The sequence below is a fragment of the Orcinus orca genome, chromosome 1 (genome assembly GCF_937001465.1).
Source record: "Orcinus orca chromosome 1, mOrcOrc1.1, whole genome shotgun sequence".
NCBI classification, from domain to species: domain Eukaryota; kingdom Metazoa; phylum Chordata; class Mammalia; order Artiodactyla; family Delphinidae; genus Orcinus; species Orcinus orca.
Genome location: NC_064559.1, coordinates 192214550 through 192230763, shown reverse-complemented (window position 1 = coordinate 192230763; position 16214 = coordinate 192214550).

The window sequence follows — 16214 nt, the reverse complement described above, 5'->3', positions numbered from 1 at the left end:
TGGACATAATATGTAGCATTTCTCTGTTGGTGCACTCCAATTTTTCCCTGTTCCACACAAGGCTGGAAAGGATCTCCATGCAGAGGTAATATGCAGAGTGTTTAAGAATATTAGCTCTCAGACACAGAAAAACAAATATTATATGTTATCACTTATATGTGGAATCTAAAAATAATACAAACGAACTTATTTACAAAACAGAAACAGACTCACAGACATAGAAAACAAACTTACGGTTAGGAAACGTGAAAGAGGAGGGGGAGGGATAAATTAGGAGCATAGGATTAAAAGATACACACCACTATATATAAAATAGATAAACAAGGATTTACCATATAGCACAGGGAACTGTATTCAATATCTTGTAATAACCTATAATGGAAAAGAATTGGAATAAATATATATATATATATATATATTTTTAAAGAATGTTAACTCTGCTGGATTTAATCCCAGCTCTGTGACGTTAGGGCAAGTCACTTAACCTCTGTCCCTCTTTCCTCATCTGTCAAATGGGGATAATAATAGCACTTGCCTCACAGCGTTCTTTCAATGATTCCTCAAGATAATTTATGTAAAGCCCTGAGGACAGTGCCGGGCCCAATGCAAGCACTTGACAAATGTGGGTTACTGTTAATATTGTATATCAATCTTTGCCTAGTTAGGCAAGTATCTGCAAGTCAGCTTCCTAAAAGCTGATGATGAATGTTCCTGGCTCACTTCGGAAGACCAGAATTTGGGCAGCACACTTGGAGACATGAACTACATTCAGTTTTATTGCTTTATTCATTAAGCCCTGGTTGGAGACCATTGCTCTCCTCCAATGCAGTCTTGCCCTCACACCAGTCCACATACCACAGCAACAGTAGCTCCTGGCATTCGAGCCCTCCCCATGTGCCAGGAACCCTGCAAAGCACTTTGACCAGCTTTATCTAACTCCATCAACACAATGGTAAGATGCATGCTATTATTTCTGTTTTACAGACAAGAAAACTGAAACTCAGAGAAGGAAAGTGACTGGCCCAAGATCACGTGACCCAAGTTGGGGCTGCGATGTCCCAGAAGAGAAGGAGACCTCAGGGAAGAATTCCTGGGGCAATTCAGGGGCACCTGTGAACAGACAAAAAGGGCCACAAATGTGGTGCAGTAGAGTCTGGATTCCCTCCAGAGGCCAAAGGACCCTCGGAAAAGTAAAGATGGATGGAGATCCAAGTAAAGGACTGGGGAAATGTGCTGCAGAATTAGCATCTGGCACCGTGCAAGTTCCCCAAGAACCTGTCATTCATTCATTCACTCACATATTCATTCACATATTTATTAATTGTGAACTATGTATCAGGCATTGGACTAGTTGCTGGGAATAAAGCCCATAGGAACATGACACAGACCTTGCAATTTACAGCCCACTTATCAGAAGGCTTGCAGGATGTTGCTGAAATAAAAAGTTGTATGCAACTGTCAAAGCTTATTATCATTAAACAGTTTGGGAAGCAAAGTAGAGCCAGGAGTGTTGGGCTAGCTTGTGCAGTACAAAGAGAAACACAGTGGAACCACAAGCAAAAGCCCCACTTCCTCTTCAAAATCCTCAAAAACTTCTTCAGTCCATAACCACTGCCACCTCCCACCTTGAGGTCAGTCAGCTGAGCTCCTGGCTGGCTCAGTGCCAGGGTCCTGGAACTCTGTTGCATGCATAATTTTGAGGGGGCATCAGATCAGCCAGGTCAGGAGGGGGGTCTGGGACCATCATTGCTTCAGAGGGTTAAGCAGCTCTGTGACTCTGACAGGGTTGAGGGTGGAGAGCTCAGCCCAGTCCACAGTGCACTCACCTGCCCCCGCTCTGTTGTTGACACCTCCCTCCCTCTGCCTGACACCCACTTATCTCATCTCCCGAGACAGCCCAGCTGTCAGTCAGATGCAACGAGTTGGCCTTTGGCTTCACACCCCAGGGCGGGGAGATCCTGAGATAGGGCTCATCAGCTCTCACATTTGCAGAAAGGGCCTCGAGATTCTTGCATCTTCCCCTGCACCCACCCGTAAACTTCCAGTCCTTCTGTGGACAAAACTGTAGATATATCTTCAAATGACATCTGAGATCATCCCACCCATCCCCTTATCTCAACCATTTCAAGAGGATAGGAGACAAAAAGAGGTCACACAGCTGAGATTCAAATCCAGTAGCGCTAATATACTCTTAACCACCATATAGCACTGCCTACCATATACACGGATGTCCTATCCAGCCTTGTGTGAAACAGAGAAGAATTGAAGTCTACCTATATGCCCACCATTAGAAGAATTGTACCTATTATGTACATACATGCAATGGAATACTATGCAGCCAGCAAAAAGCAAAGGGTAAATCTACTAAGTGCCTCCTGTGTGGTAAACCTCTTTATAGTCATCTCATTTAATCCTCCTTGAAATCTTCCAAGGTAAGAACTCTAATGTCTCCATTTTATAGACAAGCAAACAAAGATTCAACAAGGGTAAACCAGGTAGCATCCACTCAAATACCTACAGTGGCCATGCAGTTAACAAAGAGTGGTCCAGGAATAAGTATGATGCAAATGGTACCTGACACACAGCCTTGGTGTCAGGATTAACAAGGAAAGGTGGAGACTGAGGTAAACCAGAGAGCTTAGGCCATTCATCATGACTCAGCATATTAGAGGCCAGTGCTGCCAAAGGCTCTGACTTTTCTCGAGAATCTGAAAATCAGGATTCTTATGTGAAATCTCTAGATTTTTTTTTTTAAATTTGGTTCAAGTGTTTTAAAATAATGGGCCCACCAATCAGAACAGATCTGTGTGTCAGATTCAGCTGCCTCTGTCCAAGGTCCCAAGGTCCCAGAGCCCTAGCTCTTTCCTGTCTCCAAAGGATATGACCCACATTCCATCAAACATTCAAAGAATATCAATTCTTGACAAAATCTCCTAAAAAATAGAAAAGGAGGGAACACTTCCCAACTCATTGTATGAGGCTAATATTACCCTGATACCAAAACCAAAGACATCGCAACTACAGAGAAATATCTCTTATGGATATATATGCAAACATCCACAACAAAATATAAGCAAACAGAATCCAGCACCACAAGAGAATGATTATACACCATGACCAAGTAAGATTTATACCAGAAGTGGTTTGACATCCAAAAATTGATTAATGTAACACACTATATCGATAAAATAAAGGATAAAAACCACACAATCATCTCAGTAGACGCAAAGAAAGCACTTGACAAAATCCAACACTCTTTCATGATAAAAACACTCACTCAACTAGGAATAAGGGACTTCCCCATCCCAACAAAGAACGTCTACAAAAAGCAAGTGACCGACATTACACTTAATGGTGAAAGCCTTGTTGCTTTCCCTCTCAGATCAGGAACAAGACAAGGATGTCTACTCTCACGACTTCTATTCAACATTGTCCTGGAGGCCCTAGCCAGGGCAATTTTAGGCAAGAAAAAGAAGTAAAAGTCATCCAGATTAGAAAGAAAAAGTAAAACTATTTCTATACACACATGACATGATCTTATATATAGAAAATCCTAAGGAATCCACAAAAACGTATTGGAATTAGTAAACGAGTTCAGCAAGGTTGCAGGACACAAGATCAACCAATGGTGCTGAGAAAACTGGATATCTGTGTGCACACAAAATTCTCACACTGTGTACAAAACTGACTCAGAATGAGTTATAGACCTAAAGATAAGAGCTAAAACCATAAAATTCTTGGAAGAAAATCTAGGAACAAATCTTCGCGACCTTGGTTAGTCAAAGCCTTCTTAGATACAACATCAAAAACATAGGCCAAAAAATGGGAAAGAAAGGTAAATTAGACTTTAAAACTTGTGTGCTTTAAAGGATTCCATCAAGAAATGAAAAGGCTAGGATGGCTGTAATCTAAAAAAGAAGTGTTGGCAAAGTTGTAGAGAAATTGGAACACTCATCCATTGTTGATAGGGATACAAAATGGTTCAGCTGCTGTGGAAAACAGTTTCGTGATTCCTCAAAAAGTTACAGAATTACCATATGAGCCGGGAATCCCACTCCTAGCCATATACCAAAAGAATTGAAAACAGGTATTCAAGCAAGTACATGTACACGCATGTTCATAGTAGCACTGTTCACGGTAGCTAAAAGGTAGAAATAGTCTGAATGTCCATCAACAGATGAATGGATAAATAAATTATATATATGTATATATATTATATATATATATGCAATGGAATATTACACAATGTGGATGAACCTCCAAACCACTATGCTAAGTGAAAGAAATCAGACACAAAAGGTCACATATTATATGATTCCATTTATATGAATGTCTAGAATAGATAAATTCATAGAGATAGCAGATTGGTCATTGCCAGGGGCTGAGGGGAAGAGGGAATGAAGAGAAATTGCTTAAAGGGTAAGGGATTTTACTTGGGAGTTATGGAAGTCTTTTGGAACTAGATACACGTGGTGGTTGTACAGCGTTCTGATGACAGTGAATTGTTCACTTTAAAATGGTTAATTTTGGGCTTCCCTGGTGGTGCAGTGGTTGAGAGTCTGCCTGCCGATGCAGGGGACACGGGTTCGTGCCCCGGTCCGGGAGGATCCCACATGCCGCGGAGCGGCTAAGCCTGTGAGCCATGGCCGCTGGGCCTGCGCGTCTGGAGCCTGTGCTCCACAACGGGAGAGGCCACAGCAGTGAGAGGCCCGCATATGGCAAAAAAAAAAAAGGTTAATTTTATGTTATGTGAATTTTACCTTAATAAATTATTTTTTAAAGAAGAAAGTGAAAAAACAACTCACAGAATGAGAGAAAATATTTTCAAAGCATTTATCTGATAAGGAACTTGTATCCAGAATATATAAACAACTCTTACAACTCAATAATAAAGAACAAATAACCAAATCAAAAAATTGGCGAAGGGTATGAACAGACATTTCTCCAAAGAAGACATATAAATGGACAATAAACATATAAAAATTCTCAACAACAGCAAAAAAAACTCAACATTAAAAGTCATTAGAGAAATGCAAATCAAAACCACAATGAATTACTATTTCACACCCACTAGGATGGTTATAATTTTTTTAAAAATATGATAAAAGACAAGTGTTGGTAACAATATGGAGAAATTGGAACCCTTATACGTTGTGGGCAGGAAAGCAAAATGCTGCAGCCACTGTGGAAAATAATTTGGTGGTTCTTCAAAAATTTGAACAGTTACCGTATGACTCAGCAATTCTATTCTTAGATAATATATACTCCAGAGAATTGAAAACATATGTTCATATAAAAACTTTTATATGAATGTTCATAACAGCTTTAGTTGTGATAGCTAAAAAGTGGAAACAACACATAAATCTAATATACTTCAATTAAAAAAAAAAGAAACAACCCAAATGTCCATCAGTTGATGAATGGATAAACAAAATGTGGTATATTCATACAATGGGATAGTCTATTCTTGCCTTCTTAACACTAGAATGCCTTCCTGGGGTTTCCATAAATGCCTCCTGCTAGAATGGGAGCTCCATGAAATGAGGGCTCTAGTGAAGTATCCATCAAAACCTACATGTCATTTCTCCAAAGAAGACATACAGATGGCCAACAAACGCATGAAAAGATGCTCAACATCACTAATCATTAGAGAAATGCAGATCAAAACTACAATGACAGGGCTTCCCTGGTGGCGCAGTGGTTGAGAGTCCACCTGCTGATGCAGGGGACACGGGTTCGTGCCCCGGTCCGGGAAGATCCCACATGCCGCAGAGCGGCTGGGCCCATGAGCCATGGCTGCTGAGCCTGCGCGTCCGGAGCCTGTGCTCCACAACGGGATAGGCCACAGCAGTGAGAGGCCCGTGTACCGCAAAATAAATAAATAAATAAATAAAAATCTACAAACAGTAAATGCTGGAGAGGGTGTGGATAAAAGGGAACCCTCCTACACTGTTGGTGGGAATGTAAATTGATACAGCCACTATGGAGAACAGTATGGAGGTTCCTTAAAAAACTAAAAAAAAAATAGAACTACCATATGACCCAACAATCACACTACTGGGCATATACCCAGAGAAAACCATAATTCAAAAAAACACATGCACCCCAATGTCCATAGCAGCACTATTTACAATAGCCAGGACATGGAAGCAACCATGGAAGCAATGTCCGTCAACAGATGAATGGATAAAGAAGATGTGGTACATATATACAATGGAATATTACTCAGCCATAAAAAGGAATGAAATTGGGTCATTTGTAGAGACCTGGATGGACCTAGAGAGTGTCATACAGAGTGAAGTAAGTCAGAAAAAGAAAAGCAAATATCGTATAATAACGTATATATGTGGAATCTAGGGACTTGCCTGGTGGCACAGTGGTTAAGAATCCGCCTGCCTATTACTCAGCCATAAAAAGAAACGAAATTGAGCTGTTTGTAATGAAGTGGATAGACCTAGAGTCTGTCATACAGAGTGAAGTAAGTCAGAAAGAAAAAGACAAATACCGTATGCTAACACATATATATGGAATTTAAGAAAAAAAATGTCATGAAGAACCTAGGGGTAAGGCAGGAATAAAGACGCAGACCTACTAGAGAACGGACTTGAGGTTATGGGGAGGGGGAAGGGTGAGCTGTGACAGGGCGAGAGAGAGTCATGGACATATACACACTAACAAACGTAGTAAGGTAGATAGCTAGTGGGAAGCAGCCGCATGGCCCAGGGATATTGGCTCGGTGCTTTGTGACAGCCTGGAGGGGTGGGATAGGGAGGGTGGGAGGGAGGGAGATGCAAGAGGGAAGACATATAAGAACATATGTATATGTATAACTGATTCACTTTGTTATAAAGCAGAAACTAACACACCATTGTAAAGCAATTATACCCCAATAAAGATGTTAAAAAAAAAAAAAGAATCCGCCTGCCAATGCAGGGGACATGGGTTCAAGCCCTGGTCCTGGAATATCCCACACGCCACAGAGGAAATAAGCCCGTGCGCCACAACTACTGAGCTTGTGCTCTAGAGCCCGCGAGCCACAACTACTGAAGCCCGTGCACCTAGAGCCCGTGCTCTACAAGAGAAGCCACCTCAAGTGAGAAGCCCACACACCACAATGAAGAGTAGCCCCCGCTCGCCGCAACTAGAGAAAGCCCACGCGCAGCAACGAAGACCCAACACAGTCAAAAACAAATAAATAAATATTTTTTAAAAATAGCATATATGCGGAATCTAGAAAAATGGTATAGTGATATTATATGCAAAGCAGAAATAGAGACACAGACATAGAGAACAAATGTATGGATACCAAGGGGGAAAGGGATGGGGTGGGAGGAACTGGGAGACTGGGATTGATATTTTTGATACTATGTATAAAATAGACAACTGATGGGAACGTACTGTATAGCACAGGAAACTCTACCGAATGCACTACGGTAGCCTAAATGGGAGGGAGTCCAAAAGGGAAGGGTTATCTGTGTGTATATGGCTGATTCATTTTGTTGTGCAGTGGAGGCTAACACAACATTGTAAAGCAGCCATACTCCAATAAAAATTCAAAAAAAAACCCCAACAGACCTTGTATGTCAGGCTCCCCACAGCTTCAACTTAATGGTATGTGAACAGGAGCAGGCCCAGAGCAGAGTATTTCGACACACAAGCTCTGCTTTGGCAGAAATGGTGATGGAAATGGTGGCTTGGCACTCAACATCCCTTGCTCCCTCCTAGTATGTCTTCCTGTACTGCACGGGAGGAACGTGAAAAAACTACATTTCCCTAACTCCCTTGCAGCTAGGACACTGATTATGAATATGGTTGTGCTAATCCAGACACATTTGGATGAGATTTGGAAGGTGAAAGTGAAGAGGTCAAAGGCTCTAGGTCAGCCTTTTTTACAACAGTATCAGCAGCAGGACCAGAGTCAAAATTTGGAGCATCTTTTGTTTTCTTTTTCCTTGTGGATCTGGCATAGGTCTGGAGCCAGCCCTTACAGATTCTCCACCTTTCTGAGTGAAGCAAAGGGAGCAGCTCCCCAGCCTGGTCAGTTCTGTAAAGTTGTTCTGGAATTACTCCTGGAGGCCTAGTCTAGAACCAGCTCCCAGTCCCTTCTTGTTATTTTGGAAGATTTAATGCCCTGTATGACACCCCTTTCCAATTGGCAATAGCAGTTTATTTATTTATTTATTTAAACCATCATATGCTTTTTTTAAAAAATAAATTTATTTATTTTTGGCTTCTTTGCTTCTTCGTTGCTGCGCGCGGGCTTTCTCTAGTTGCGGCGAGCGGGGGCTACTCTTTATTGTGGTGTGCAGGTTTCTCATTCCAGTGGCTTCTCTTGTTGCAGAGCACAGGCTCTAGGTGCACGGGCTTCAGTAGTTGTGGCATGCGGGCTCAGTAGTTGTGGCTTGTGGGCTCTAGAGGGCAGGCTCAGTAGTTGAGGCGCATGGGCTTAGTTGCTCCGTGGCATGTGGGATCTTCCCGGACCAGGGATCGAACCTGTGTCCCCTGCATTGGCAGGCGGATTCTTAACCATTGCACCGCCAGGAAAGTCCCGATAGCAGTTTATTTATTTGCAGCTTAGCCTTAAGGAATACCCCGGCTTCGCCCATGTTGTCTTGCATGAAGACATGTAATCATTCTGAGCCTCTGTATCCTCATCTTCAGAATGGAAGTAAGAATACCCCACTGAGGATTAAATATGAAGTATTTTAAGCTAGCATACTACTTGACAACAGTTTCATGAACTGAAGCTCTCTGGTTCAGTTCAGGGGTCCTCATAGCTTGGACTCCTGTGAGGTAACAAACAGACTCAGGCTACACCCTCCTTCCTCCCAGAAGTTCACCCCGACATTTCCTATCTCTGCATCCTTAAAACTCAGAGCCAAGTGGTGTAGGTCCCGTTGTGTCAGGTATGAGAGAGTAAGGCAGGGGAGAGACCACAAGATTGGGGCTTGGACCATCTAGGTGCCGGTAGCCCTCTTTTACAGATGAGAAGACTGACATTTAGGGAAGATAAAGGACTTGCTTAAGATCAACAAGCCACAGAGGCAGAGGATGGATCTGAAGGCACTTTTGTCCGACTGCAGAGTGAGGCCTTTGTGCAGCACACTACACAGACCTGTTACTTTTGGCACGTGATCCACTCTCCACTCTGTTTGAGGAAAGGAGGTGGCAACCTCATTTCAATGAGAAATTACCTCGAGAGACAGCCCCCTGTGGGCAAGAACACGACTCCAGGAAACTGGGGCAATTTGGGTACCACGAAGAGCATTCAGGAGGCAGCAGGTCCTTCGCTAGGATCTAGTTGAGATGACAACTCTAAGTGCTCACCCAAGGAGTCAGGAGAGAAAGATCTAGTCACTCGGCTGACGTCGACCTAAAACGTGCTATGCGTGAGGTGCCACGGTGGCTGTGGGAGCGTGTGCTGTAGCAGGGAGCCCAGGCACGGTCTGTTAGTTGCCTGCCCATCAGCAGGCCTCAGACCTTCCCAAGGACACCGTTCCCAGGGCCCCAGGACTTTCACACCTTCAGAGAGGGCCCCCAACCCCCATCCCGCCAACTGCCCACCTTTAAGGTTCAGTGGGCAACTTCCTCCTCTAAGACCGGACCCCAGTTCAGCAACCTATCCCACCTGTGAGGGTCTGCAGCCCTCACTTCAGGCAGACCGCTCCTCAGGGACACAACAAATCCTGCCCTGTGTCATGATTACAGTGGGAAGAACAGGGGGTCTGGGCTGACCTCAAACCTACATCAGTCCCACTGTACTTGTGTGGCCTTGGCCTGTTACTGAGCTTCTATGAACCTCTTTCTTCACCTGTAAAACAAGGTTACTAATACCTACTTTGCTGGAGAGGTAAAGAGAGGTAAGCATGTACTGGGGCTCCTGTTCAGGAGATGGTCGTTCCTTCCTCCTGGCCCCTCTCCTGCTCTTTCCTTTCAGATTACACCATCCTTCAGGGCAGAGGCAGGACCTTATTATCTCTTTATCCACAGCCACACCCGCACCCAGATGTTGCCTGACAAAACCTGTTAAATGAGTCAACAGCTAGAAGCTTATGGTCTACACCACTCCATTTGTTTCATTCATTCGTTTGTTGAACAAAAGTGTCTTGAGTCTTAACCAGGTGCCAGGCCCTGTGCTTGGTGCCAAGGATATAAAACCCGAGGGGCCCACAGGCTATGATAAAACAGACATGCGTGATATTATAGTCCAGTGTGATCACTGAGCTGGGGGCATCCAGTGGGGAATGTCTAACCTGGGGAGGTGGGGACAAAGTTGTCAGGGGAAGTTTCCTGGAGGAGGTGGGGCCTTGTCTGACTTCATTTAGTATCTGTGTCTCTCCAGCCATTAGAATGGAAGTACCATGGAGGCAGAGATTTTTGTTTTGTTCCCTGCTGTGTCCCCAGCACCTGAAAGACTACCTGGTACCTAGCAGATGCTTGATCAGTACATGTGAATGAATGCATGAAACAGGCAAAGAAGAAGAGTTTTGCTCAGAGGCTCGGAGGCAGGAGACTGCTTGGCTCCTCTGGGCTCCTGCATCACTTGCTCTTTTTTCAAGGGACACCATAACCCCATACAGGGCTCTGCTCCTCTCAAAGGCTCTCATATCCCTGTGTCCATTTCACAATAGCCCAGTGAGGTGAGCAGGGCAGATACAACTCTCCCTACTCACCGATGGGGAAACTGATCTTTGGAGAGAAAAAGTGATTGGCTCACGGTCCCATGGCAAATTGGTGGCCTTGCTGAGAGGAGAACTCAGGTCTCCTGGCTCTGAAACCTGGCTCTAACCTGCTTCCCCGAGGGCAGGACTCAGTGCAAGCTGCGGTGCTCAGCTGAGCTCGGTGTCGCAACCTTCAAACCCAGAGAGGGGACCTCAGCAGGCAGTAGAGGAAGATCATGGTCCTGAGAATGGAGACGGTATAATAATAGTAATGATGAAGAGGAGGAGGAGAAGTAGAACTTTTCTATTGTTATGATACATTTTGTTTTAGTAAGTTCAGTGCTAGACAACTATTCTTTCATTTATTCCTCACCGCAACCCTGTGAGGTGGGTATTCTTCCCCCTATTTAACAGATAAAAAACTGAGCTCAGAAAGGTTAATTAACTTGTTTGAGGCCATACAGCCAGTAAGTCGTAGAGTTGAATCATAAGCCAAGTCTGTTGAGCTTTTTACCATCTTTGCTCATCTACAAAGGGCAAAGGATATAGGACAGGTGTGATGCTATGATGCTGTATTCATGCTGGGGGCCAGGAGGACCTCAGAGCCCTGGCCAGGAGGCACTGCCAAGGTCAGACAGCTTTCTCCTGGCAGCAGAGTCTAGGGCTTTCGGTACCAGGAAGGCCCACGGTTCTGACACAGAGCTTCTCCTGCTGCCATAGCTGTCACACAACAGACACTTACAGATGCCTATGTGCCAAGCACAGCTGGGATGTAAATGTAACCCAAACACCCAGGCTTCCCCATTTATTGGGAATAAATGAGGGCATGTTAATAGAAACGACTTAAATTTCACTCCAACCCAACCTTGAAACCGCCCTCAATTATTTCTCCTGTGGCAGTTGAGTATTTTGGTTAACAGACCAAGACCCTAAAGTCAACCAGACTAAGTTCAAATCCTGTCTCTGCCACTCTAGCTTGCACCTTGAGCAAGTTCTGTGACATGCCTCAGTTTGTTTGCTTACCTACTTACAAAATAGGAATTGTAACAGACCGAGGTCTTGGGATGTTAGGAAGATGGTAGCAGACAGTGCATGGAAAGTTCTTAACCCAGCACCTCGCCCAGAGTAAGGGCAGGATGAATGGAGCTGCCAAGAGGATTTTTCTGAGAGGTTCTGGGGACGGCTTGGTGGGCTCTCAATCATGCCACCTGAGGGATACTAGCAACTGCCTCCAAGGTAAGCCAAGGAGGCTGCCTCCGGAGCTCCTCCAGCACTGGGCCAGCAAGTCACTCTTAGGACGTGTTCTGCTCTCAGTGATGAGAAGGGTGTTCCACTCATGTCCCAGGTCCCGCTTTGTCAGCAGAGGGTGAGGGAGCTGAAAAGGCACCTCTTGCTCTCCCATACATCAGAGCCCATCATGGTAGCAGCTCCTGGGACTCTGACAAGTGGGCTTGTTGATCATCCAGACCCCGTGGCTCTGGCTCAGCATCACGGCCATTTCATTGCCCAGGGAACTCCTCAGCCCTCACACCCGTGGGCCTCAGGGGTCCATGCCAGCCCCTAATGTCTGAACTTCAGCAGACTCCACACCTGCTTCTGGCCACACAAAATCTCCCAGACTGGGTAGAAAAGACTCCAATAAGTGATAATGATGAAAGCCTTTAAGAGACAAAGAGAGAAACTGTTGCAGGAGCACAGAGCAGGGAGTCTTTTTTTTTTTCCTGTCTGGACCAGGGAAGGCAATCTTACTGTGTCACTAATGACTCAAAATGCTTCCATGGCTCCTCAGACCCCCAGTTTAGCCTATGAGGCCTTATCTGATACAGCCCCTGCCCAGGCCACCACAAAGTGTATGTGACCTCACTTCATCCTGCAGCTTTATTTCACAGAAAAAGAAATGAGGTTCAGAGATTTTAAATGATTTGCTCAAGGTCACAAAACAAGCTAGAATTTGAACCCAGACCCAACCCCAGAGCCTGTGCTCTAAGAACCACAGAGTCATTTTAAAAACTAAATGAGCAACTTGTAAAAACACTTTGGAAAGCATACAAGAGAAATTAAAGACACCATTCGTAGTAAATTAAAGACACCATTTGAGTTAACTTGAAAATATTTTCCTCATCTTGATCAAAACCCTCAAGGAATCCAATGATAATATCACCTCTAGATTTGGTCACTCTTAAGACATCAAAGGAGACCAAAGGGGTCAACAAGAGGTGGCTTACAAAACTGAGTGTCCTCCTTTCTGGACAGGGTGGGCAGGCACAGATTCTGGAAGACTGTTCCCTGTGGATTATGGCAATACCAGACTCTGCTCTGCCCTCAGCCAGAAGGAGCTGTGTAAAGCCCATTGCCCGGAGCAGCATCAGGAGCTGAGAAGTTACGCTCATTCAAGACGGGTTCTGGCCAGCTCTTCCCAAAGTTTCCCATGGAACACTTATAAAGTAAGGATATTTTAGCAGAACATTACCAGGAGGTCATGACCTCCAGATTAAAGGAGACAGCCCAGTCTCTAACAAAACAGCAGAGGTGTCAAATTAACTGCTACAAGAAATGATCAAAAATTGACTCCTATTTTGAATAGACAGTAAGCACTGAGTATCACAGTCACAAGCCGAAATTATGAGACAAGTTGCAAGACATAGTAAAATGATCAAATGTCTTGACTGCAACTTAATATGTGGTTGGTGAATACATTCACATGGAAGCGAAAATATTTGTTGAAATGAAACAATGCATTTATGCATTGGAGATGAGTTCGTGAAACTCATAGGAATTCTTGAGGTGTTCATTCAGGTCCTCCAAGAAGCAAATGTCAAGAGGGGATTAGATGTGGGAGAGATTTATTGGGGAAAGTACCTAAGAGGGAAAACGTGCAAGGAACCAGAGGAAGCTGGGAGAGCCAGCAGACCACAGTGCAGGTGAAATCCCCATGGAGGACAGAGGAAGGAGGGAAGACTGGGCAGGAAACGTCTTAGACTGGAGTGCAATTCTAAGAAAGTTTCAGCAGAGCCAATGGGGAATCCTCAATGCAAAATTACCCATCACAGGACTCCCTTGCCTCCCAGGATGGCCCTACCTCCCTGTCCTTGTTGACTCAGTCACTGCCTGGGAGCCACCCACTGGAAGTGTGGCCCCAGAGATTCTGTGGTGAAGGATTCCGGCCATTATGGTTGGGGCACACAGGACACTTGGGTACGGCATACCATTTATTAAAGGTGATAAGTATGTCACAGCAAGACCAATCATAGCAACGTGTTTGGTTTTTATTACGCAAGTATTTTTCCAGTACATTTTAAGAGAAATAAATATCACAAGCCTTAATTGTGTTTTCAGAATACTCCATGAAGTCTCAGGAAACATTTTGGAAAATTCTGGATTCCGTGAATTCCTGGCCAAGGGATAATCGAGACTGTGGAAAGAGGACACAGGACAGAGCTGGGAGATCTGGGTTCTAGCCTGATCCTGTCACTCACTTGCTGTTGGAGCTTCTTCAAGTCACTTCATTAGTTTCCACACCTTAAAATGGGTGCGAGGAAGAGGAGCTCCTATGTGTCCCTGGGAACCTGCTGTTCAGAGTCCCTTAAAGACAGACTCCTGGACAGAGGATTCTATAGCAAAGTGGCTGCTTTTGTGGCATTAAAACCTGCTGGTCATGTACCTGCACCTTGTGCCCCCATGGGCGTGCCAAACAGGGACCTTGTTCCCCACCATCCTCTGCCCCTGGCTTCTCCTGAGCAGACTGGCTCAACTTCTGGTCTTGTGGTTTCCCTCTGTCAGCTGTCATAGCAACTGTGGGTGCTGGGAAGGGGGAGGCTCTGGGAGGAGCTGTGGTAGGCAGGGGGAAGCTGTCACCTTCCAAAATAACCCCCGAGGAGAGACTGGTGGCCACTTTGAAGCAGATTCTCATCACCACGCTGTTTCCAGGAAACCCCCAGAAGCTGAACAAAGGAGGGGCTTTTAAGAAATAAAGCCTGGTGGACAGATCCTTAGCCTTTCTGGACAGATGGGAGACAAGCCAAGCATCTAGAAGTCCAACCAGATTTGGAGGAGGATCGGGGAGCAGAATTAGGAGGAGGGGGCAAGGTTAGTGGTGAGAAGGTCAGGGTATGAGATCCCCAAGAGGAGGGTCTGTCTCCCCCACCTGCCTAGGGGTTCCTTGAAGGCTGCGTCCTGGTCTCCCCTTGAGATGAGGAGGCCCCACAGTGTGGGCTCTGTATCTTGCGTGAGATAGGGAGTCTCAGCCAGGGCCTCTGAAATGCAGCCTCTTCCACTTGTCTGCCCAAGCCTAGCACAAAGCTTCTTCCTGTCTCCCGGAAGTCTGCCCCGCACCTCTTATCTGCCCCCTGCCCCGTCCTCCACCCAGGGGTCCAGCCCCACCACACTCTTTCCAGAGCCACTGACTGATTTCCAGCCGCAACTTCCTCTGGACTTTACTGGACTTTACTTTGGCCTCCTTCTCAGCACACTTATAGGCCAGTTGTTTTTTTTTGTTTTGTTTGTCTGTTTGGTTTAATCTGTTCAGTCAGAATCCTTCCTTCCTCTGAGAGGGGCAGAGGCCTCTAGCTAACCCATCATCAATGTACTCCTGACAGTTAGCTCTAACTCTGAACGTATGCAAATGGTCCACAAAACAGACCGCATCCAGTAAATGATAACAGTGGCCACCCCTGACTGCAGGCTGGGCGTCTGCCAGGCACAATGCTAACACTTCACACCTGGCATCTCAGGTCATTCCTTCCTTCAAGACTATTACAGAGCTCCCATTGTCCTCCAGCCCTTGCTAGGTGCTGGAGACACTACAGTCAAAAGCAGACAATGATCCTTGCCCTTCTGGAGTTTACATCCTCACAGCAGCTCTAAGGGTGGGCATCCTTGCTCCCATTTTCTATTACCTAAGATAAGAAAGCCAGTAAGCAGACTCCATGCTCAAGCTCAGCCCTTTATAAGGCAGAAGGTTTTTTAAGAAACATGAGATTTTGGACTTTACAAACTGAAAGCACTAGACTAATAGGAACCGGCTTCTGCATAATACTTTCAGTTTATAAAACACTTGAAGAGATGGCTGATATAGTGCTGGACTGAGGAAGTACAGGTAAGCCTGGGACAGCTTGCTTTGCCAGAAAGCAAGGAAGTACTCAAAGCAAAATGAGGACACAAGGACCTGGGAACCAGTTTGAAGGGGGTCCCACTGGCCAAACTGGGGGCAATTTAAACATCAGAACAACTGATGGTAATTGATCATAGCCCATTGAAAAATGAGAAATCCATGAATCCATTCTGATATAAATAAATTTATTTTTTTAAAGTCTTTATTGAATTTTGTTACAATATTGCTTCTGTTTTATGTTTTGGTTTTTTTGGCCACAAGGCATGTGGGATCTTAGCTCCCTGACCAAGGATCCAACCCGCACCCCCTGCATTGGAAGGCAAAGTCTTAATCACTGGACCTCCAGGGAAGTCCCCCATTCTATTATAAATAAATGAATGAATAAATGGAGAAGGAAAATCTCTTCTAACAAATGTAGAAAGATAACGTAATTAGAAAATCAC